At 34.5% G+C, this 25,741-nt stretch overlaps 2 long non-coding RNA genes across 2 annotated transcripts; both read right to left on the bottom strand.

Moving 5' to 3' along the window:
* LOC126973449 (uncharacterized) lies at positions 1-25,716 on the bottom strand. Its single transcript, XR_007731354.1, has 4 exons — positions 25,654-25,716; positions 5,652-5,738; positions 749-825; positions 1-73 (listed from the first exon to the last, which is right to left on the bottom strand). It is a non-coding gene; the product is annotated as an uncharacterized LOC126973449 (long non-coding RNA).
* On the bottom strand, positions 1,390-5,347 carry LOC126973451 (uncharacterized). The gene is made up of 3 exons (XR_007731356.1): positions 3,898-5,347; positions 3,231-3,801; positions 1,390-2,989 (listed from the first exon to the last, which is right to left on the bottom strand). It is a non-coding gene; the product is annotated as an uncharacterized LOC126973451 (long non-coding RNA).
* Positions 25,717-25,741: the final 25 nt, after the last annotated feature.

Raw genomic sequence — 25,741 nt, 5'->3', positions numbered from 1 at the left:
GGACAATGCTGTGCCCAGTCGCAGGCAATCGGAGCGAGACGCTGAATGCGCGCGTAGTGCGAGTGTTGCCAGTCTACAAAAATAAACCTTTATTTTTATTTGGACAACTAACACTAACAAACAAAACATACACATAATAGAATTACTGGAGACAATAAAGGCAGTGCCATCCCTGTAGGAAGACCATAGACTTAGAATATACTCAGGTATAGACGACCTGACAGCCTGGTATTGGGTAATAAATTTTGATTTGTCAATATGTGTGTTAGTCAATAGTTTAACATTAAAATTACTGAAAAGTTAATATCAAGTGGCTGACTGTGTACGACGTGCCAATCAAAATCGGTTACAGTAACTATAGATTCGCTTTTGTTTTCTATGCTGCTGTATATCCGTTAGAGATTTTCTTCTCTCTTGTTCGTTTTGTTGGCCTATACGTTAGCATATTGTAAAACTATGTTATAGAAGAAGGCATCCTAAGGGCTCCTAAGAAGTCATCGGATAGCTCAACATTACCACCGTCGCACCCCGCGCCCCCCGCATTGTTAAGCCGCGCACTACGAGCACAAATCCGCAGTATGAGTCGGGACGTTATCGCGAACACTACACTCACCCTTATGAAAGACCTCCGAATGCTCTGAAACTAATCGGTACCCACAACCATAAACCGTGAGTAACTCTGCTTGTGTTAGAAAATAAAATTCAAAAAGTGATTTAAAATCCATCGCTGATGTAATATATTTTATACCTTCCAGCGAGTTCCTCGTGATCTGTGTCCAGGTCGCAGGCGAAGGTGGTTTCATTCTTCTTGCCGCCAAGTGGCATCTGCAACCAACGGGACTGAAATAATAAAACATAATAATATAATGATGAATATCACTAACTGCCGTCCTCATAGTCGTTCAATGATTACTTATACTACCCATACCATATGTATTGAACAATTACGTACTGAATTTTTAAAGTCCATAGATGTTTTACACTTGTTAAAACTGGAGTTATATCCAAATGATAAGCCAGACTATAATTCTTTTATTGCCTTTGATGAATTTTATTGTTCTATATTAAATAACGCTAAGTCACATTCGCAGATACCTAAGTTAAAGTTGCCGCCTATCAACTTGCAAACATTTGATGGAGATTTTAAGTCTTGGCCTTCGTTTTTTGAGTGTTACAATAACACTGTACACAACAACACTGGATTGAGTAATTCTGAAAAGGTATTTTATCTGTGTGGTATTCTTACAAAACAGGCGTTGTCTTCAATTGCCGGAATTACACCGACTGGAGATAATTTTAATCTTATTTACCAAACATTAGTAAACAAGTATTAAGATCGCCGAACTTTAAGTATTATTTATTTACAACAAATTATTATGCAGTCAGCTGATGGCTCAAATACTTTTTTAGATAAGTTCACACAACTTTAGTATCGGCTTTCGATCAATTAAAAATAGTAGATGAAAAGGATTTTATTTTTTTGTATTTAGCTTTACAAAAGATAGATCGAGAGACCGCGTGTATGTTTAAACATTCTGTTCGCTCGAAACAGATACCTACTTACGATAGTTTTGTTAAGTTTATACGTGAACAAACTAAAATTCTAGAACGCACTAACAATAATAATTTTAATTACGCACCCACAAATAATGTTACCTCTTCAACTCAAACTAATAAATCATTTAAACCTCCAATACCTAAAGGTACAAAATCGTTTGTAACTTTGCATTCTAATCACCTATGTGTAAACAAACTTACAATTTTATTCTCCTTTTAACCGTAATGTTTAGTTTGACTCACGCCCACTCGTTGTGGACACCATTACGGATCGCATACCAACATTACCGATTAATGAGGCGATGTTACGTTATCTCGCTCGCACGCCTCTTGCCGACGATACGTTCAGGGTCCACCTGGTACTCCTGATGCGATTCAGACTAAGTTCGGATTTATTTGATGGGAACTGCGCCCATATTACACGCTCCGATTATTTCGAACGCTCGTGAATCTTCGCGTGCAATGTCGCATACTTTATGCGCTATTACTACGCAACCACTTTATTCTCTTTTGAGAAATCTTTTGGGAGGTTGAACAAGTTTCTACTCCACGCAAAGCTTTGCTCTCGGAGGATGAGCAAACTTGTGAGCTTTTTATAAGTCCACGAACACTCGCGAACCCGATGGTGCATTTGTTCTCGCACTACCATTTAAAACTGATCCCTCATACCGCATATAACGACGTCGTAGTGGAGTGTATCGATATCTTTCTCAAGTTTTAAAACACGTAGCTTGATATCTTCATTAAGTTTGTTAGAAAAATCTATAGAGATTTGAACATTTCTTTACACAAAACCTCTCGTTTCTTACTTAACTGAAAAACCTGTTCACTTGTGTTCTTTTCGACATTACGTAAAGAACACAGTTCTTTCTTGAATTCATTCCTAGATGTAGACAATGCGTCCAATTCCAACTGGATATTTTCAGTATTCTCTCCTATTTTTGATATTTTAATGTCTAAGTCGGACTTTAAGTCAGAAAGCATATTTTGCATCATAATCGTGAATTGCTTGAAGGATTCTGTAAACTCACAGTGAGGTTGTTTACGATTCATTAGTGCCTGAGTTTTCAAGAAAATAACGAAAAAAATTCTAACCTAAAACAGATAAATCACGTAAATAAACACTACTGACATCGCGGCGGGAGGCTAAAAACTGTCATGAAATGATTTTGGTTTCTTCGTAAAATATTTGGACAGGCAAAGGGTTTAAGCCCATACAGCCATAAATTGTATGAAAAACAATGAAATGAAATCTAAAAAATAGTCTATGACAGATTAGACGGCTTCATCAATAATTATTTTTAGATAAAAGGAAAACATTTATAAAAGGGTTTATTGTTCATGTTTATCAATCCTCAAACATCTATCGCTGCTGCCGCGGCACGCTACGCTCGGCTCGTGCGTTGTTTTAACTGTTCTAACATAACCTAACCTAACCAATTTTAATGAATTGTATATGATAGAGCTTTGGTCCACGATTATAGTGCTACCACTCTTATTACATCGTAATACACAGTTTTCAAGAAAAACCAAAATAAAAGTCTACCCTCCCCCCTCCCTAATTTGTAAATGGGGGGAAACGCCTACTATTTGGTTCTGGCACTCGCCAGCCGCTGCCGCGGTACGCTACGCTCGGCTCGTGCGTTGTTTTAACTGTTCTAACATAACCTAACCTAACCAATTTTAATGAATTGTAGTTGATAGAGCTTTGGTCCACAATTATAGTGCTACCCCTCTTATTACAATGTAATACACAGTTTTCAAGAAAAACCGATATAAAAGTCTACCCTCCCCCTTCCCTAATTTGTTAACGGGGGGAAACGCCTACTATTTGGTTCTGGCACTCGCCAGCCGCTGCCGCTGCACGCTACGCTCGGCACGACGAATCTTCTCCACAAATATTCAAATATTAAGTCAGTGAAATTTTCCCTATTATTGAAATTATCCTTTTGAAAAACCTTTTGACGACACGCCACTGTGACTCAATTCTTTGAGTGTGCGTGCCGTCTGCAGCCACAAATGTTGTCTCTGGATCACTGTGGTTTACTATGAACCCATGATCCCCCAGACAATCATAAGCTTGCCAGAAGTCAGTATGTATGGTGGTGCCCTCAGCCACATGCTTTTTTATTAATGGCACCAACACATCGGCTGAGCGGATATTGTCTGGGCAGACTTCTAAACGGAGGTCTTCGCTTCCATCTTCTATAAGGCCCAGCACCCAGTGACCTTCAATATGACGTCCTGAAACAATAAAATAAACTTCATTTTAATTCTATACACAATATGCAATAGGACATGTTTATTTTATTTCGTGCATTTTTGTTAGTCAGAACTTACCTTTATTAAACTTCCTTTTGCCGAACTTGCTCTCGTCAATTTGAACAGTTTTGCCTGGACCACCAAACTTTCCAGTAAATGATTGCCTATTCATCTGGTAAAGAACAACTGCCTCTCTGCAATAATTGAACCAGTCCATTATAGTTGCCCTAGAAAGGCAATGCTCTCCCTCTGTGAAATCTTCCTTCTGAGTATCATAGTAACTCCACTTGCATGCTTGCTTGTATTTTATTTAATGTATAGACATACATTAAATAAAATACTTGTGGTAATGTTATTCGAATGCCGTCAAACCAAGTACCATTTCCTCGGCTAACATAAGATTTAAATCTGCATGCTTTCTTATTGCTTATAAAAGAGCCCATAGTCCGATTGGATGAATTAACAATCTTCATTTGTTTTTTATGATAATTACAATTTTTTTGCCTTGGAATCATGCCTTTACTCTCAGCAAAGGCAAGAACTTGCTCGCGCGTACCCAATCGTTGATATACTTTAATTAAATTCCACATCTCTTTTAATTATTTTACGTAGTAATGCCGTTTTATTGGTGTTTCATCGGCATCAACAAAATCACGACTGCTTGACGGTCGAGGTTCTTGATTAGTCGAAGGCGGGAATCCCTGACTAGTTGATGGCTGGGGTTGTTCGGCGTCCGACATCTTAACAAAACGCAACGCGGTAAATTCGAAAAAATCAGTCGGGAAAGCAGAAAATCGGTGTCCGGTGTACGAGCGCAGGTCAAACGTATAAGCAAAGAATCAAAGTCCAGAAAATAAGCCAAAGTCGTCGAAAAAAACCACAAATAACACGAAACAGAACACAGGAACATTCACGTAACCACGATAGATTTTAAACAAAGAGATTTTAAACATGGAATAAACATAATAGGAAATAAACCAAAAATAGTTGTTTTTTTTACGGACTTCACGACTCTAGGTTCTATTCTTTTTATATAAAAATAATTATTGATGAAGCCAATCTGTCACAGACTTTTTCTTACATTTCATTTCACTGTTTTTCTTACAATTTAAGCCGTTTTATCTGCAACAGACTTTTTTTTACATTTCATTTCACTGTTCCTACAATTTATGGATGTATGAGCTTGAACTCTTTGCCTTTTTATGACAGTTTTTAGCCTCCCGCTGCGATATCAGCGCTCATGTAGTGTTTATTTACGTGATTTACCTGTTTTAGGTAAGATTTTTTTTGTTATTATCTTGAAAACGGTGCATTACCTTGTAATAAGAGTGGTATCATTATAATCGTGGACTAAAGCTCTATCAACTACAATATTTTTTACATCCAAATTCGTGCTAAGTGATACTAAGTCCAGCCCCCGCGATGTATTCATTTGTTGTCGTTTTTACAATAAAATACATATTTTATTAATTACATAATTTTAATTTAAACTTATTGAATATAATTTTCTACTTTTTAATTTGCTTTTCTGTTAAACTATTATTTATTTGTTATAATTTTAATAAAGGTTATTATTTTTCATTACGGTAAAAACGTCACGTCACTGAAAGCAGCTAACCACAACTGACCCAATGTTGCGGAACTCTAACATATTTGTGACACACACGATAGTTGCGTGGCACTACCATCCGTATTTTCTTTTCCACGTATAAGTTTTTATCATAACAATAATTATATCAATGGTGTCTTGAAAGAAAACTTGCAAACATTGCGGTGATAGCTTAAAATAAGATCACCACGCAGAACCTCAATAAAATAAAATCGAATAGTACCTTATATGTTTGTGGACATATCCCGAATAAGTATTTCTCAATTGTCTGTTTAAATTCATCAGCAAATATTAACGCTGTTGGGTCGCTCTGAAACAAAAAAAAATCATATGAAATGTGGCCGTTCATGATGTACTCATAAATTGTAAAAGTAAAGAAAACATTAACACAGAAACTTCGCGCATGTAATGGAGATTCTAAATGATAAACATTAACGTCACTAATTTGTAAATATATTACAAAAAAATACGTATTTCCTAGAAGAAGTTTTATGTTATTTCTGCACACTATTTTTCGTTCAATGTTATCGCTTTCTCTTGCTGGTTACGGTGGATGAAACAACATACTTTTGACCATGTTCGACTTCGGAAGGACCCTCTTAAGGCCGCTATCTCAAGAAATAGCCAAAATAGCGCATAATTGAAACCATTTCTTAACCGTTTATATAAAGCTTTTATTTTTACAAAAAATATTTATATGACCGAGTATGAGAAGAAAATTCATTTTTTCTTTACATTTCTATCTTTAATAGACTTTCCGAAAAAATATTACCAAACTATCCCTAACTTTTACAGTTGGAGCTATGTTAATAATTCAATTCAGATAAAAATTTTATGAAAAAAAATATTTACTGTCTACCAATACTATTTAACATTACATAGTTTTGGTATTTTTGTAAAATAATTGAACCATGTTTGTCATAAATTAAAAATGATTCTGATTATGAAATAGAACAGGGGTGATCTTGTGCGAGAGAGGAAACCTAACTCCGCTCGATTTATCAAGGCCGTTGGCTCGGGTCCCAGCCTTAACATCTATGTGTCAAAGTGACGAGTGTAATAGCGACGACGGCCAATCAGGTTTTTTACTCGGAACTTTATCTCGTTAAAAAGACAACTAATTTCAGAAAAAAAAGAAAATCAAATTGTATTTTCTTTGGTTAAAAGGCATTTATTTTCTCAAAATTGATTCCTTTAGAATTCTTTTTGATGTCATTTCTAATAACTACTAGATACTACTACCGCTTCGGAAACAAATGGCGCTCTGAGAAGAGCCGGCACAAGAAACTCTCCCAGCATTCTTCTTTTGCGCTCTTTAAAAAAAAATATACACGTTAACGCGCGTGATACACATTTAAATAATTAAAAGGTGTGTAAATGTAATTTTTTTTTACATTTGATTTTTGCGTAAATGTTATATTTTTATTATTATTTTAGTTAATAATTATAATCTCGTTTTCAGGGGTTCAGTCCCAAAAATCTAATGTAAAAACAAAGTTACACTTACACGTAATCCTTTAAATAGTGTTTTATTTAAAAAACAAATTCTTATGAAGTGGGTTTATAAAAGGTCATATACAACACTCTAGGCGACATTAGAAATTGAGATAAAACGATATTTATGAAAGTTTATTTCGGTGCGGTTGGAGGGTTGCCAGATCGATTCTCGATACAATTGGGTGCGAAATGCGTCGGTGTTGCAAGGTGCATTGGGCCGTGAAAGTGTTAGTAAACATTAATTCTATTTGCAGTTAACTAACGCGCTTATATACGTCGATCAAGATTATTACATACGATCCGCTGACCGCGACTTCGCATAGATTTCATGTACATGCCCATCTGACTATAAAATCGAATTTTGCCTCAGATTTGAAAGAATTAGTGAAAACTTTATAAATAACAGAAAACGCACATAAAGAATAATGTCAAGCTAAGAAAAACGACACCGTATTATATTATGTAACGTGTATTAGTATGTAGTTGTACTTAATAGGTACTCTATTATGTGCACTATATATCATTCATATATGTATGAAAAATACGACTTGCCATTACTTTATTTTATTAAAACGGAATTACAAACATTACCTACATTATATATTGCTGGTTTCCACTATGCGAGGACTCAAAAAGTTGGAGCAGCAACTGCACCAACACCTAAAGTCTGTCAGTAAATAAGATCAGTATCAGGGCGGGCTTTTCTACGAGGCGATTAAACAATTTCAAGACTCGCGGCACGGGCGCCACAGCGCGCGCCAGAAGACGGTGATTTCTGTTACGAGTGTAATAGTCAGGAAAACACACTCACAGCATCGGGCATCTTTCAGTGAGGTTGTTGCTTGGTCGAGAGCCCGTCTGGTTTCTAGAGTGTACCCGAGGCAACCGATGAGATACGCCGTCGGGTACAAGTAGTAGTTTCCGCTTACAGAAAACCCAAAAATGCTTTTTGCAATTTTTCAAGCTTAACTGAGTTGGCATTCCATACACACGAGCTTGCTTCAAAGAACCCTAGTCTCACAAATAACTCTTGAGTGACTTTTATTATATGGTCGTGGAAGGTATGCCTTTGGTCAAATGTCACACCCAGTTCTACTTAGGAGCTTACCATTGATGTACTATTGATAAGTAATTGGTTGTCGCATTCGACACAGAGTGACTATGAGTGATATATAGCATTTTGTGGGATTAATTATTATATTACGCACCGAAGGAGAAAAGTAGCAGATAGTACACATTTCTCTGATAGTTCTTTAAAAAAAGTAAATGAATCAGTTTTCTGTTTTTCTCTCCGAGACATAAATTGACTGTATCGCTTCTTACGAGAAGCTTCTTACGTATAATTGCCTGGATTATGCTTACCTGGATTAAGTTAGGATGTCATCCCTATGAAGAGGATGAGAATGTGGGCGGCGGTCATCACTCAACACCAGGTGATCCGTATGCTCCTCCGTTTGTCCTCCTTTGCTGGCACAACAATTGCGCTCGTCACCTTGAGACATAAGAAGTCTCCTTTGCCCAGTAATTTCACAAGCTACGGCGCTCTTCAGACCGAAATACAATAATGCATACATATTACTGCTTCGCCGTAATATAATCTAGCCGGCATTCTGTGCAAAGAAACCTTCCCACTGGTAAATGCACTTAGTCGCTTTTTACGACACCCTTGGGCCTGGACAATCCCTATGCTTATTATGCCCGGGCAAAAAGGCGTTCTACTATTCAAGCGAACAGACGTTACTCACGTCAATTATCTGAATGGTTGGCCAAGCAAACAAGATCTAGGAGAATGTCGTACGGGCAGGCCCCCGCGCTCGTAAAATAATAAGTTGTTCATAATTTCGTACGTCATTTGGCAAGAGTATACATTAGATATTATTACTCAAATTGTATTATTTATGCAAGTCCAGTCGTTTGTGCGCGCAGATTTGTCACACCAGAGGTAGCGTCGGCATAATAATTTGAGGAATAAAGTTGAATGTAATATATTTGTCAGCAATATCAATGTCAATCTATTTATATTGAGTACTATGTACTATATGACGACCTATTTAGCCGAATGAATATGGATGTTTATAATTATGTATGTTTAAGTAAGTATATCGTATATAATATATCGTTGTCTTGTAACCCATAACAGAGGCTATGCCTAATTCGGGGCAAGATTATTTTGTGTAAAAGTGAGTCAAGATATTATTATTATTATATGGTTTTGGTTTTTAAAGTGGCTTTAATACAGTTCAGTGCAGCCCTGTTTCACTGTGACCAATGTGATCTATTGTGATAGTAACTGTTAATTATATCTCACTGCTAAGATCTTTTCATGAGTCTTGTTATATCTTTTGCAGTGAGCTGACGTATCTCAAATGGTTTATTAGTATTTGGACTTCCCAAAGAGATGCTGCATATACACATTAAAGAACCACATTCAGAGAGGATGTGTACCGGGGTTTTATCTGCACTCTTACATAATCTACACGCTCTGCAATTTCTGAGGCCAAGAATTGAGAGGTTTTTAATCTGCAGTGCCACGTTAGTGTCCTGGTTACAATGCGCCTCTCCGCCCGAGTAGAATATGATCAATTCAAATATGAGTTTTTGAAGTAAAATCTTCTTTACCGGCGTTGAGAACTTTTCTTGGGATGGGAATAAAATGTTTAACTCGCGTCGGGACACGAGGCCTGATCGAAAATTCGTAAGACATTCGTTGAAATCATTGATGAAAGTTGATTTTTCTAAGTGATAAACTTTTTAATGTAAAATAATTGTAATAGTTCTGAAGTGTTAAATTTTTTATGTAATATAAATTGTCATAATTGTGTACGATAGCGCAATAAATTAATATTGTATTTAACTACATAAATGCTAGAGTACTTTTATTAAAGAGAAATTATTCCCTAACCATTCCAAAATATTCAAAAATGCACAACGTTAATGTTCAAGTTTTCACTCCCTATTTTTTTTAGAGATATAGTGACCTTTTAGACGAAGATAAAGTTCACCTGATGATAGTGGTACGCCCTGTCCATTACAATGCAGTGCTGCTCAGGCCTGAGCGGCGCGATTCTTGGTTGAAACTGTGCGGCATCACAATGAAACATTAGATGTTAAGTCTTATTAGCGCCGATATTTCTAGCTACGGCGCCCTTCAAACCGTAACTTAATGCTGCAAATTACTGCTTCACGACAGGAGAAGGCGCCGGTGTGGTGCTCACTTAACTGGCCTCCTGTGAGACGAAGCCTTCAACTGATACCTTGGGTAAATAAATAAAGAAATTGTGCCGTTTGTTTAATATAATGAATTAATACGTAATAATTATCGTTATTAATTTAATAGTTATTATTGAATATGTTGACGATTACGTAAACCTAGGGCATGTTATATCATTCAAATCTTGTAATGAGAAAGAAATAGAAAGTAGAACTAAAAGCACTTGGAATAAATACTGGTCGATGACAGAAATTTTCAAATCAAATTTTCCAACGAAGGTTAAAACAAAAGCTATGGAGACCTGTTTAATACCATGCCTCACTTACGCTTGTCAGACATGGCTCTAACCTATAGAAACTTAGAAAAAATTAAAGTTTGTCAGAGAGGAATTGAGAGAAGTTATATGCGGCTAAGAATAAGAGACAATATTAATAATATCACAATAAGAAAGAAAACCAAAACAAAAGATGTAGCCTTATCTGTTCTACGTTTAAAATGGAAATGGTCTGGACATATACAAAGAACAAAAGACGAAAGATGGTCCAAAGTAGTAACGAACTGGTACCCTATAAATAGGAAACGAAATCGAGGCGGGCCTAATAAGACATGGAGCGATGACATAGTAGAAACAGCAGGAAAGATGTGGACAAGAATTGCAAGAGACAGGAACGCGTGGAAATCATTGGAGGAGGCTTTTACCGCTAAAGGCGGTCCTTATGTCGAAAATAATAACTAATTATACTAACAAAATAAGTATTTTTATTTAAAAAAGTGAAATACTAACACATATTAACAAATACAATTTATAAGTAAATATCTAACCCCCTTATTCATAATAGTCTGCTAACTTAAAGCATTGCTAATTCTCACTCTGTCTTCTTCTATTGCACTAAGTCAGAATGAGAAAAAACACTCCTTAGCGGCTGTTTTAAGTTAGCGGACCATTATGAATAAGGGGGTAAATGTAAAAATGTAAGGAAATAAAGCTATAAATAAAAAATAAATAAAAAGAAAATTGGTACGTATTAATAATTATTTTGACAATTATTTTTTAGTAGTTATCACAAACCCTATATATCCTTTGTAGAATACGAAATCGAAAATAAATAATAACTTTAATTTCTTACTTGTTTCTCATTTATTCTATTATAATAATAGTGGACCCGACAGACGTTGTCCTGTACACACGTCATAAATTTGAAAAATCGGTCCAGCCGTTAGGAGGAGTTCACTAAAATACACATGAGCAGGAGAATTATATTATATGGATGGAAGTGAGAATCTAAACAATCATCATAAAAAAAATCATCAAAATCGGTCCAGCCCTTAGGAGGAGTTCACTAACATACACATGAGCAGGAGAATTATATTATATGGATGGAATTGAGAATCTAAACAATCATCATAAAAAAATCATCAAAATCGGTCCAGCCGTTAGGAGGAGTTCACTAACATACACATGAGCAGGAGAATTATATTATATGGACGGAATTGAGAATCTAAACAATCATTATAAAAAAAACATCAAAATCAGTCCAGCCGTTTTGGAGGTAGTTCAATTGTGAATCTAAACCATCCTCGAATCCACCTGAAGACACACACCAATCTCAAATTCACTTGAACACAAAAAAATCATCAAAATCGGTCCAGCCGTTTAGGAGGTATAAAAAGGCATTTATTTTCTCAAAATTGATTCCTTTAGAATTCTTTTTGATGTCATTTCTTATACTACTACATACTACTACCGCTTCTTAAACAAATGGCGCTCTGAGCGAGAAGAAGCGGCGCAAGAAACTCTCCCAGCATTCTTTTTTTGCGCTCTTTTCAATAAAAATATACAATATTGTACAGTCTGTCCGATCATTTAGATATTCAGCAGTGGAGTAATAGGATTTACGACAGAGCCATTTTTTTATAAAACATTTAAATTTATTTATAGATAATGCCTGAACAGTGGCTGGGACTTTATTATAGAAGTGTATACATTTACCCTTAAAGCTATTATGTATCTCATGAAGCCTACTAGAATTAGTTACAAGCCCTTATTTCTAGTGTTATAATAATGAAAATCACTATTAAGAGCAAAAAGGTCACGATTTTTGTGAACATATATTAAATTTTCATAAATGTACTGACAATGAACAGTCATAATATTTATTTCTTTAAATTTTTCTTTGAGAGACTGTCTATAACCAAGCTTATATATAGCACGAATAGCTTCCTTTTGCAGAGCAAACACTATATCAATGTCAGCAGCATGACCCCATAGTAATATGCCGTACGTCATGATGCTGTGGAAATAACTGAAGTACACTAATCTAGCGGTCGCAACATTCGTGTACTCTCTAATCTTTCTAACTGCATATGCCGCAGAGCTGAGTCTATCTGCTAGATGGGCAATATGTGGACCCCACTCAAGCTTTTTATCTAACGTGATACCCAAGAAGACCGTAGTGTCCACAAGTTCCAATCTCTGGTCATTTATAAGTACGTTGGTTTGTACCTCGGCTATGTTTGGTGTAATGAACCGTAAACACTTTGTTTTTTTACTGTTTAAGTGCAGATTATTCGTGCAACGCACTATCTTTGAGAGTGCATTGTAAACAATGCACTCTCAAAGATAGTGCGTAAACCTCGTCATGAATATCCGCACGTCGCTTCACTTTAAAAATAAGTGAAGTATCATCAGCAAACAATACAATCTCATGGCTATCATCTACCACAAACGGTAGATCGTTAATATATATAAGAAACAAGAAAGGACCGAGAATAGAACCCTGTGGAACACCTATTCCCACAGGTTTACCCGAAGACCGTTTGCCATTTACATCGACTATCTGAACTCTTTCGCTTAAATATGATTATAACAGATTTAGGGCTCTATTTTCACTCCATAATGTTTAAGTTTTAGGAGTAAAGTTTCATGGTGGACGCAGTCAAATGCTTTGGCCCAATGCATCCTGTGACTCTTCCCAAGCGTCAAAGATGTGCTCAATGAGTCTAGTACCCGCATTGATTGTTGGTAAGCCCCTTGTGAAACCAAACTGATTTTTGTTCATTAATTTACAAAAATGCATTTGTAGCTGTTGAAGCAAAAGTTTTTCAAAAATTTTACTAAAAACAGGCAGCACTGAAATAGGTCTGAAATTAGCAGGGTCAAAAGAACTGCCCGATTTAAACAAAGGTATAACTTTGCTGTATTTCATGAGGTCAGGAAACACACACTCATCTATGCATTCATTAAATATTATTGCTAATTCAGGTGCTACAATGTCAAGTATGTATTTGACAATATTAGTCGAATGGCCCCATAGGTCTTTTGTATTTTTTAAGTTAATTAATTTGAAGATTTTTATTATATCGCTACCTGTAACATACTTAAATTTCAAATCAGTGGAAGATCCTGGTACGTGTAATTTAAGCATATCATATGCTGCTTTTGGCGAAGAGTTAAGGTATTTGGTCGTGACAATCGGGATTTCGGAGAAGTATTTATCAAATTCATTTGCAATTTCTATTTCCGAATTTAATAAATAAAAGTAATAAATATAAAAATCCATTGCCATCTCGCAACCCTATTGCTGATCTGTGGATGTAATAGAATAATATAAAAATCGCGATAGAAAAATAGGTGTTTATCGTAGACTGGTGAAAATTTGATGTTGTGTGTATTTTTTAAAGTTGTATCATAAAAAATAAATAATCTATCTTAAAATTTAAAAAAATGGGCTGAACTAACCTTAACATTTAGGGGGATGAAAAATAGATGTTGTCCGATTCTCAGACCTACACAATATGCACACAAAATTTCATGAGAATCGGTCAAGCCGTTTCGGAGGAGTTTAACTACAAACACCGCGACACGAGAATTTTATATATGAGATTAAGATTAAGATATAAATTTTTTTTGTTATCCTTTTTTTATTTGTCTCCTTTGTGGGACATTCAGCAGTATGTTGGTTGGTGCTTATTGCTGGCGCGCTCGGTATGTTACCCGTGTCACATCCTCAATGTTAAAACAGTAGCTGTGTTTACTGTGTATTAAACTGATTGTATTAAATCTTGGGGTATTTTGCATTTTAGCCGTCGCGCTTTATTGTGGTTTTCCATAAGTGGCCGAGCCAGAGTGTTTAGGTGTCTTTCGATGCGCTCTTTGTAGGTTCTGGTATGGCATACAATTTCCTGTTTTACAGTTGGCAGGCGTAGATCTCGATGTAATAATTCGTTGGGTACCAGGGGGCATTGGTTATCATGCGGAGTGCTTTACTTTGAAACCTTTGTATGATTTCAATGTTTGAATGGGATGCAGTACACCACAGTTGGATTCCGTACGTCCAGAAGGGCTTCAGTATTGCCTTGTTTATAAGTATTTTGTTTTGGAGAGACAATTGAGACTTTCGTCCAATGAGCCAGTAAAGTTTTCGCGTTTGGATACCAAGTTGCTTTCTCTTAGATAATATATACATAAATTGTAATGTATGTATGTAATGGTATATTATGTATATATATGAATTGATTGCGATTGTCATTTCAATCACTTCACATCCACTTCTGCAGGGTCCTAGCGCCAAGAAAGAGATCCCACTCGTCTATAGCTACAAAGCTTAAAATTTGAGAACTCGTGATATTAGTATTGAAATAATAAACATAAATTGTTTTTCTATCGGTACTTATTCTAAATTTAAAATCAAACAGATTTTCTGTCACTATTATTTATACCCGCTCATAAAACTGAATTGCGATAGTAAACGATAAAAATTATTGTTCCTGGCCTGTGGCGTCATTGTACAGGTTATATTTGATTGTGTGGGATGTGTGAATTGACTTAGAAGCAAAAGTGTCATATTGAAGATATTCACGTGTATGTAAAAATATATCAAGTGAGACCGACAAACCCAGAGAACAAATCTGATTGGATTATATATTATAATTATTGTGTATTACATTTCCAATTATAATAATAATAATATTGACACACTTTCTACACAAATTATCTTGCCCCAAGTTAAGCATATATAGCCTGTGTTATGGGTTACAAGACAATGATATATTTAATACAATATACTTACTTAAACATACATAAATTCATATAAACATACATAAATACATTTAAACATCCATGACTCGGAAACCAACATCCATATTCATCATATAAATGCTTGCACCTACCGGGATTCGAACCCGGGACCTCTAGCTTTGTAGGTAGGATCGCTAACCACTCGGCTATACAGGTCGTCCAACCAATTGTACTATCGATCAGGGCGATACAGACTGGTTAGCGAAACAAATGTCTAGCATTCACGCAATTTATTATTTTTATGTTGTTTTAATTTTATTTTTAAATTTGTATATTTTGTGTAGTCTCTGTAAGCAGATTATGTGCAACTTCGCAAAGGTTGAGATTGAGTTGAAAGATCTTTACCATTTTTGTTTCCGTTGAACCATCTGGAGCGGAGCTCGAACAACTAGGCAATTGCCACAACCCACAACATGGGTGCAGTCTTTTTTGTTGCCATTTTCAGTGCATAAGCGTACAAGAGGCGTCGTTCTTGCAAACCATGATCCTATGGCCTTTTTATTGTGCATTTTCTGGATAAGTGACCGTATCTCCAACATTTGAAGCACTCTATAGGATGTTCTGTTCTCCTGATTCTGCAGATGACCCCAGCCGATTTTTATTTTGTCCTTGTCCTCCACCTATGGCTTAACCTAACTTAAGACTAAAGACTAGAACTTAAAAACTAAGGTAAATAAATACATAGATATGTATATACATATGTATAATATATAAATATACGATTTGTGATCGCGGATTAGGAAAAAAGGAGGGAGAGGAAATGAGCCTCGTTAAAAATAAATATTAAACATGCTAACAATATGGAAACAAATACTGTAAGCGCGTTTTACATTACATACATATTGGAAAACTATATTAACACATTTTATTTGATTTAAATATGATGAAGGGTCCAGGGCTTATAGGCCCGATTATCAACTAAAATAGAGGTTCCATACCTCTGAATGAAACAATTTTATAAAAGGCTTTCGTTTTAATTTTTCTCTGGTGGTGGTGGCGGTAGTCACAAACCATCAGATTCACAGAAAGTTGTCTTCAATACTTCAAATAATACTATAAAATTTATATTTATGATGTGGTTGTCGGTGCATTTTGAATATAAATAAAAATAACGAACTTAAATTGGACGTAATTCCAGAAAAACGTTCCAAACCACAATCATGTCGAAATTGAGTTGAAAACATAAAACTGGTCACGTGATTCATATTAACGGACTAATCAAAAATGGCAGTCCTACTGTCACTCTTTAAATGACATCATGACTTAGTAGCCCAACCAACATATATGGAATACACTAATATTTATTAAACTTTAAACACGAATTCCTTAAAATGTGATGTTTGTGGCTTGGAACGTTTTTCAGGAACTAACGTCCAATTATGCGTTTAATATAATTTCAACCAGCGGTAAAGACTAGTAAAGACGCCATCTTGAAAGATGCTCTAGTGATGTCTGAATCTGGGACATAAGACAGTTTAAAAAAAATATATTATCTTAGCTGCTTCTATCTGCTTGCTATTTTGTCTATCGGTACGCGTTCCAAATTTAAAATTCAAATAATTTTTCTGTCATCATTATTAATGGTTGATCATAAAGTATAAAGCGACAGACGATAAAAATTGTTGTGTGTGAAATGAGATCGTATGATATTCTGTGGGATGTTTTCACTGGTAATATATAAAGATATAAAATTCATTTTGCGTATTATTAACTTGCAATTATATTTTCTATCACTTCGTTCCATTATCACTGATTTTTGTGCTTCTGATACATCATCATCATTAAAATGTTGAGCTTTAATGATAACAAGTGGCAAGTAACTCGTGGCCGCTCTTTTAAATCAATAAAAGTCATAAGAAATCATAAAAGACATTTATTTTCTCAAAATTGATTCCTTTAGAATTCTTTTTGATGTCATTTCTTATAAACTAGACACTACTACGGCTTCGGGAACAAATGGCGCTCTGAGAGAGAAGCAGTACTGCAAGAAACTCTCCCAGTATTACAATCTTGATTATTTGTGTAAAGTTAAGGGGAACTCCTGTTAATCAGGAGCCCCTACTAAAATGAACCTCAACCCAATGTATCCAATAAACCCAACGTCTCAACAAATTCCTAACTTACAACAAACAACGTCTAAAACTACAAGTTATGGATGCAAACCAACATTACTTCGACAACATGTTTTCCAAAGAAAGAACGAGCCATTTTTTTCGATTCAATCGATGGAGTTATGCTCAGGGAGTACCTACTTGCGTTATCGTATGTAATACCTACGACAGTAATTCGTTTTATATCTCGCATATCAAAGGGTCGTATATGTGTCTATATGGACACAAAAAAAACGGCAGATGACCTCATAGAAAGAAAGTTTATTACTGTCCAAAGTAAAGTTCTAGAAATTAAACCATTAATTACAAGAAACAAAATAATTGTTTTGTCGAATGTTTGCCCTGTCATCCCACATTATATAATTGAAAGGAAATTCGAAGAACTTAAAGTTAAAATAATGTCTTCAATTACCTTTATGAAAATTGGAGTAACAGACACGGGCTTTTCTCACATATTGAGTTTCAGAAGACAATTATATGTATCACCTGAAGACGAAAAGCGTCTGCCAGAATCAGTCCAGATAACCTTTGAGGATACAAATTATTGGATCTATATTTCCACTGACACACTTAAATGCTTATCCTGCAATAATATGGGCCATTTGGCGAAAAATTGTTACTGCTAACTTAGAAATTAACTCTCAATTTGAAGAATCTCAATTGCAAGAGATTAATAATACATTTCAAAGAAACGATGACTTAAACAAAATTATTACTCAAGAAACATCAACAACCCCTGTACCGGAAACCGTATTACAACCACAGAAAGTTAATGCAAAAGGAATAAAACGTATCCACTCACCTACTACAACTGAATCTTCAGCAGTAAACTTCATAAAACCAAAAGAACAGTGCTCAAAAGAAGACGGATTTGATATAGATGATTTTGAAACTGACGAGTCAGTCAGCAACATTTCACTAGAAGATATAGAGAATAGAACAAGAGCTAAGAAAAAATAAAAAAAAATAGATTCTAGAGACGAAGAAGAGGTCTGGAAAGATATACAAAAGGAATTAACAGATTTAGATAAAGAAAGGTTTCCCTTAGACTTGGACCAGTTCATAAGTTTAATGGATAACATAAAAGGAAAACAAAATGTGAAAGAAGTGGTTTCTTTATACACTAATAATATTAAAGATCTTATTGCTATGTGCAACAAGTTGTATGTTAAAATGAATAAAAGCCTGAAAAATAGATGCTCCCGAGAGACTGTCCAGAAAACTTCATGAAATATCAAATGACCCTGTAAGCTCTTAACTATGTGACAAACTGTTTCTATATATATATATTTGTTTTTTCTTTTCTCATATTTTTTTGATTGTATTCTTATGATTTTTTTACAATGGAATGTAAACAGATTTTACAAAAGATTAGAAAATATCAAATTATTGATTAACCAGGTAAGTCCAGTCTGCATTTGTTTACAAGAAACTAATTTCACTTCTAGCCATTGTGCATCCTTAAAGGGTTATGATGTATTTTATAAAAATCGAACTTTAAGTAGTAAAGGTAGTGGTGGAGTAGCAATTTTAATAAAACCAAGTACGATCCCATGTCAAGAACAATTAAACACACAACTAGAGGCAGTAGCAATTCAATTAAAATTCCGAATAAATATTACAATATGCAATATTTATCTCCCTAATAGTAGTCCCTTACACATAAAAGATTTAAATGACTTGATCTCTCAATTCTAGACACCTTTCATTATTATGGGAGACTTTAATAGTCATCACTTCTATTGGGGTTCCGAATAATGTGACACTAGAGGGAGATTAGTTGGAGACTGGTTGGATGACAACAACGATATGAATTTATTAATATCCGGACAACCAACACATTTCAATAGCAACACGGGACGTACAAGTGCTATAGATCTAACTATTGCTTCACAAAATATAGTTTCTTATTTTGATTGGAACGCACTAGATCACTTTCCAATTTTGATTCACATTGAATCACAAATTCTGGAATCCCCTTTGTTTGATTGTTTCAGAAGATTGATCAAGGTTCCCACAGAAATGGAAGTTTCACAATGCTGACTGGGCAAGATTTCAATGTGAGGTTGATATAAAAATATGTAGTTTAGCAGATTTAAAAACTAACGAAGAAATTTCTATCATTAATATTGTAAACCAGTTTACTGAAATTATTACGCAAGCAGCCAATAGCTCAATACCTAAAACATCCGGTAATTATAAAAAGAAAAACCTACCATGGTGGAATGAAGAATGTAGGATAGCAGTTAAAGAAACAAAGAAAGCTCTTAGAACGTACAGAAAATGTGCAGGAAATGATCAAAATCCAAATTTAAAAATCGACTAAAAAAAAGAGAGCTAATTGTAGGCGAATACTTAAAGAAAGTAAACGAAAAAATTGGGTGGACTGGGTATCATCCATTGCTAACAAAACACCAGTTGGTGAAATGTGGAAAAAGATACACAAGATACATAAAAAAAGAGAGCTAATTGTAGGCGAATACTTAAAGAAAGTAAACGAAACATTGGGAGGGCTGGGTATCATCTATTACTAACAAAACACCAGTTGGTGAAATGTGGAAAAAGATACACAAGATTAATAATAACAGATCTCGTTTTAATAAAAAAAATACTTGAAAAAGCAGATGATACCACCAAAAAAAACCATTGATACTTTAGCTGAAACATTTGCCTCAAATTCGAGTTCGGAAAACTATAACGAAAACTTTATTAAATACAAATCCTCACAAAAAACAGGTCAATCTAATTTTGAACTAGACAATAACTCGAATCCAATCAATCAAACAAAAAAAAAGCTCATGCATTGATAAGAAATATCAATGCATGAGCTTTTGTTTGTCCTCTCACAAGTAGGAAATACTAGTCCCGGACCAGATAACATCCCCAATACAATAATTAAACAACTGCCTATCAGCGGTCTCAACTATTTGCTTGATATATACAATTTTATTTGGCTAAAAGAAGTATTCCCAGACAGTTGGAAAGAGGCTGTGGTGATTCCAATATTAAAACCCGGAAAAATACCAAGTTCACAAAAAAGTTATAGAACTATATCCTTAACTTGTAACCCTTGCAAAATCCTAGAAAAAATTATTAACAGACGAATTAGATGGTATGTAGAAACAAACAATTATATTTCTTCATTTCAATATGGTTTCAGACAGTTTAGATCAACCATCGATCATTTAATGTGTATCGAAAATGAAGTATTGGAATCATTTGCAAATGATAACATCTTGGTAGCCTTGGCATTAGATATTGAAAAAGCCTATGAGATGGTCTGGAAGCACAGAGTTCTTATACTTTTACAACAAATGGATATAAAAAGGAAATACGTTGGCATTTGTTAAAACCTTTTTGACTGAAAGAACAATTAAAGTTAGAGTAAATGATGTATTATCTAAATCTACCCTTATAGAAAATGATTTGCCTCAGGGTTACCGAACCCTGAAGAACCGTCTTTGTGTTATATTATTTCTTATAGCTATTAATGACGTCCTCTGTAATATTTCAAAACCAGTAAAAGGTCTACTATTTGCGGATGATTTAACAATAACATGATTTAATAAAATAGTGGTAAAAATCTTAAACCTACTATGAAACTAATTCAAAATACTTTAAATACAATACAAAATTGGTCAGAAACAACTGGATTCAAATTTTCAAAATCAAAAACTGAGTTTATTATATTCTCAAATAAAAGAAAAAAACACAAAAATTACCTATTAAAATTAAACGAATGTACTATTAAAGAAGTTAAAACAGCTTAAATTTTGGGATTAACATTTGATACAAAATTATCTTGGATCTCACACATTAATAAGTTAAAAACTGAATGTCATAAAAGATTAAACATTATTAAAATATTATCATCAACTAAATGGGGAGCCGATAGTAAATGTTTGTTGAATACCTATCGGGCAATAATAAGACAAAAGTTGGATTATGGATCGGCATTATATGATTCAGCTAAAAACCGTACCTTAAATTCTTTAGAAGGCATACATAATACAGCTCTTCGACTTAGCATAGGTGCTTTTAGGACTAGTCCTGTTAAAAGCATTTTAGCTGAAGCCGGAGAAACACCGTTAAATTTCAGAAGAAAACAACTAAGCATAGTCTATGCAGCAAATATATTAGTTCAACCCAAAAATCCAACGTTTAAATGTTACTCGAAAAAAACAACATTAGATTTGGAATTTCAGTTTCGACGCAGTCTGCCACAACATTTAAGAATAAGAGTAAGAAAGTATTTAACTGAACTAAATCTAGTTATTCCTCCTGTTTTTAATAAGAAAATATCTGCCATACCACCTTGCGATGATATAAAACTCCCGATTAATTTAGAAATAGCAGAAAACTTCAAGGAAGACACACCACAGTACATTTACAGAAACCTTTTTCACGAAATTAATGACAAATATAAACATAGTAAGATTTATTATACAGATGGCTCAATCATAAACGGTAGGTCAGGCTGTGCCATTAGTTGTTAAGCCATTGCTACACTCAAAACCTTAGAATTAATCAAAAATGAACCAAATTGTAATAAAATAGTAATTTATACTGATTCTAAATCATGTTTAACAGCTTTACAAAATATTAATAACATAGAACCACTTATTATAGAAATTAAACAAAAACTGCTTAACCTAATTAAAAATTGCTTTCAAGTTGAATTGATCTGGATTCCTAGCCACCGAGGGATAATCAGAAATGAGAAGGCAGATCGTGAAGCTAAAATCGCAACTAGTATTAGTCAAATTGATCAATTAGTTAAAGTAAGTCAATCTGAAATTAAAAGTTTCTTCAAGTTAGAAAACTTTGGGATATTTATCAGAAAAGACAAGCAATCTCATGCAGATACGAAATTCTATTTTTGAAAAACCACCTACTGCCTTCCCATCTATTGACCTAGTAGCCATTACTAGACTCCGTATTGGACATTCAAATTTAACTCACATTCATTTAATTACGAAATCCGAAAGGAACAAATGTAACAAATGTGGACTAGACTTAACTGTGTTACACCTGTCAGTTGAGTGTAATTCTTATTATAATGTAAAAATTAAATGTAATCTTCCGAATAGTATAAAATATTGTTTAAATCAAGATGGATGTATAAGAACACTAGAATTTTTAAAAATTATAGATTTATATAAATATGTATTTGTAAAATACCGTGGTCACTAATGACCTTGTTGTTAAAAAGCGACCTTAAATAAACGCAAAAAAAAATATACAATATTGTACTGTCATTGCTAATGCAATAAAAAAATATTAATCTAGTTCCAGGCTGCCGGATCACTTAGATATTCAGCTGTGGAGTAGTAGGATTTACGACAGACACATTTTTTAATAAAACATTTAAATTTATTTAAAGATAATGCCTGAACAGTAGCTTTATTATAAAAGTGTATACATTTACCCTTAAAGCTATTATGTATCTTATGAAGCCTACTAGAATTAGTCACAAGCAATCCCTTATTCGATATTTCTAATGTTATAATAATGAAAATCACTATTAAGAGCAAAAAGGTGAAGATTTTTGTGAACGTTTTATATTACACAATATTTACAGTACCATCACTTTTTAATTTATTTTAATAACAATCTATGTGAAGCGATGCAACAGAAATACTCTTAAATGTCAAGTCACTCACACACGTTAGTTAAAAAATCATGAACATTCATTTAAAATTGCTTTATTATTGAATTGTATTTACAATGTGTATTGATTACGAGAGATGTCACTTCTCTTAAGGCTGGTTCACACAGTGCGAGCTACTGCTAGTAGATAACTGCTCGGTCTGACGACTCGTATGCTAGTAGCTCGGATCGCCTGAGCTGTCTACACGATAAGTTTAGTCTTATAGTCATAGTCTGCCTAGTATTAAGCGCTCTCAATATTGTTTATCGTGTTCGTCAACATGTTTGAATGGGAAAAAAAACGGTGATATGTATCACTGCATAATTATCTACTCTAGTAATTACTACCATTATTTAATCCTATAAAAGTAACAATTAATTGGTTAGAGTGAGAGAGAAGGAGCCTGCCGACCGCTGCCGTATGCGTGAGAGAAAGGGAAGTCAGACAGACTTGCGCCGTAACGCGTTACGTTACTTATTTATTTATTTAGATTCACCAGTGGTAATTACAATAATACATTTATAATTATTATGCTAATTTACAAGGGTCTTATTACTAAATGCATTACCTTTTGAGGTGAATACCGCATGCTAAATTATGTGTGAAATAGTTACATAAAATAGGTATAAATTATAAAACTACCATTCTATAATGTAATGAAATTAAGAAATTAACAAAATCTACTAAACAAGTCAAGATAAACGTATTAAACAAATCAAGAATACTTATAAATTATTTATTTACAATACATTTTTGCGAAACCTTGGCAACGAATCACTTAATGAGTCTAAGCATTTATATAAGCGTTTATAATTTTGCATAATCGCGACACAGGTGAATTGATCCCCAAAATAGTTCTGCGAGAAGGTTTTTCAAATAAGTTCACAGGTTTGCGTGGGCATCTAGCGCGCGGTTTACGAAGCGGTTTACCCCCCAAAGAAGTTATCACTTCAAATATCTTGAAGTACTTCGCATGCGAGCTACAATCCAACTCGCACGTATGAAGTACTTGTAAGTTACTTCTAAACAGCAGGGTTCCCACAGTTCTGCTACCCGGCAGGAAGACGCGTATGCCACCTCGCACTGTGTAAGCTAGCCTTAACAGGAAACATTAATGACCATTATGTCATACAAACCTACTTGACTCTTTTTTCCTTAGTCGCTATTTTAAAATGATTTTCAAATAAGATCAATGTCATCATTATCTGTGTCTCGCTGTCTATTTTTGATATATTTGTTTTTTAAGTGCTAAATAAGTGTTTATAATGGCCTAATCATTTAACGCCTAAAGCAAAACCTTAGTTTACAAACCTGACAACAATAATAGATGAAAAAAACTACGTTTAAAAAAACCGACAAAAAAACTGATAGTATCAAATAACTAAAAATTTAATTTATATAACTTTACCTTTACCTTTAATATGAATAAAACACTATTATTCGTGTGTGCTATATATTGATAGGTTTTAAATCGGTGCCAAGCCCTAAACAAAATAAAACTTAATAGTAAAAACAGCTTACTTACTGTAATTATTATAGGTTGGCCACGCGAGTCTGTTCGCTTTGGTTGTTTTGTTCTAGACGAAGCTATCATGCTCAAAGTCACGCGTGTCGTGTGTAGGTACTTACTATTTACATTTGGCTTGGCACCGACTTCAAAGCTATCAATATGTAGCACATACAAATAATAGTATTTTATTAATATTAAAGGTAAAGATGTATTAAATTAAATTTTTAGTTATTTGATACTTTGTTTTTGAAGTCGGTTTTTTTATGGGACCAAGTGGCATCTATTCTGCATCGAACTAAGAAAAATTACGTAAATCGGTTCATAAATCTCAGAGTAATCGGTGTACATAAAAAAAAATACCGATCGAATTGATAACCTCCTCCTTTTTGAAGTCGGTTAAAATATTAAAAAGTTCCCATTAGCTTTCCAATATTTCATTACAATTACGAAATCCTGACTTTAGAGTTTGTAACCATTACTCACAATTTTAGTCGGATCTGCAGTTGTCTTTATCACACTAATGATAGTCTAGCCCGCGTGAGCGCGATGGTATGATGTTTTAGAATTCATAAATCTGAGAAAGGCACTGTTGGCCTCCTACTCCACTCAGTGTTAGGTCGTTTGTTTTATGGGCAAGTCTTGTGATATCCATTACAAAGGACTAGGGCAGTCCAAGGCCCAAAGGTATCGTAATAGGCGGCTAAGGGCATTTTTCAGTCGGATGCTTCTTTGCACAGAATGCCGGCTAGATTATGGATACCAGAACGGCGCCTTTTCCGTGAAACAGTAATGTGTAAGCATGCAATATTGTGTTTTGGTCTGAGGGGCGCCGTAGCTAGTGAAAATACTGGCCGAATGAGGCTTAACATCTTTTGTCTCAAGGTCACGAGCGCAATTATTGATGCCGCTCTGAATTTTTAGGTTTTTCAAGAATCCTGAGCGGCACTGCATTGTAATAGGCGGGGCGTATCATTTACCGTCAGCCGAACGTCCTGCTTGTCTCGTCCTTTTTTGTCATAAAAGAAATTACGACGTGGTGGCAAATATATCTATTTCAAAAGGATATTATAAGCTTTAGAGTATATTTAATATAACTATGCTTTTTTATCAGCACCGCCCATAATTGCCACTAAAATGCTATCGTTGACATAAAAAAAAATAAAAGATACCTTCACATGATGTACTCTCGATTCCTGGCTCCTTTTTTCCTCCGAACTTTTACCATTTATTGAAACACACAAAACATAAACAAATAAT

The sequence above is a fragment of the Leptidea sinapis genome, chromosome 29 (genome assembly GCF_905404315.1).
Source record: "Leptidea sinapis chromosome 29, ilLepSina1.1, whole genome shotgun sequence".
Lineage (NCBI taxonomy): Eukaryota > Metazoa > Arthropoda > Insecta > Lepidoptera > Pieridae > Leptidea > Leptidea sinapis.
This window is presented reverse-complemented; position numbering and strand designations above follow the sequence as displayed.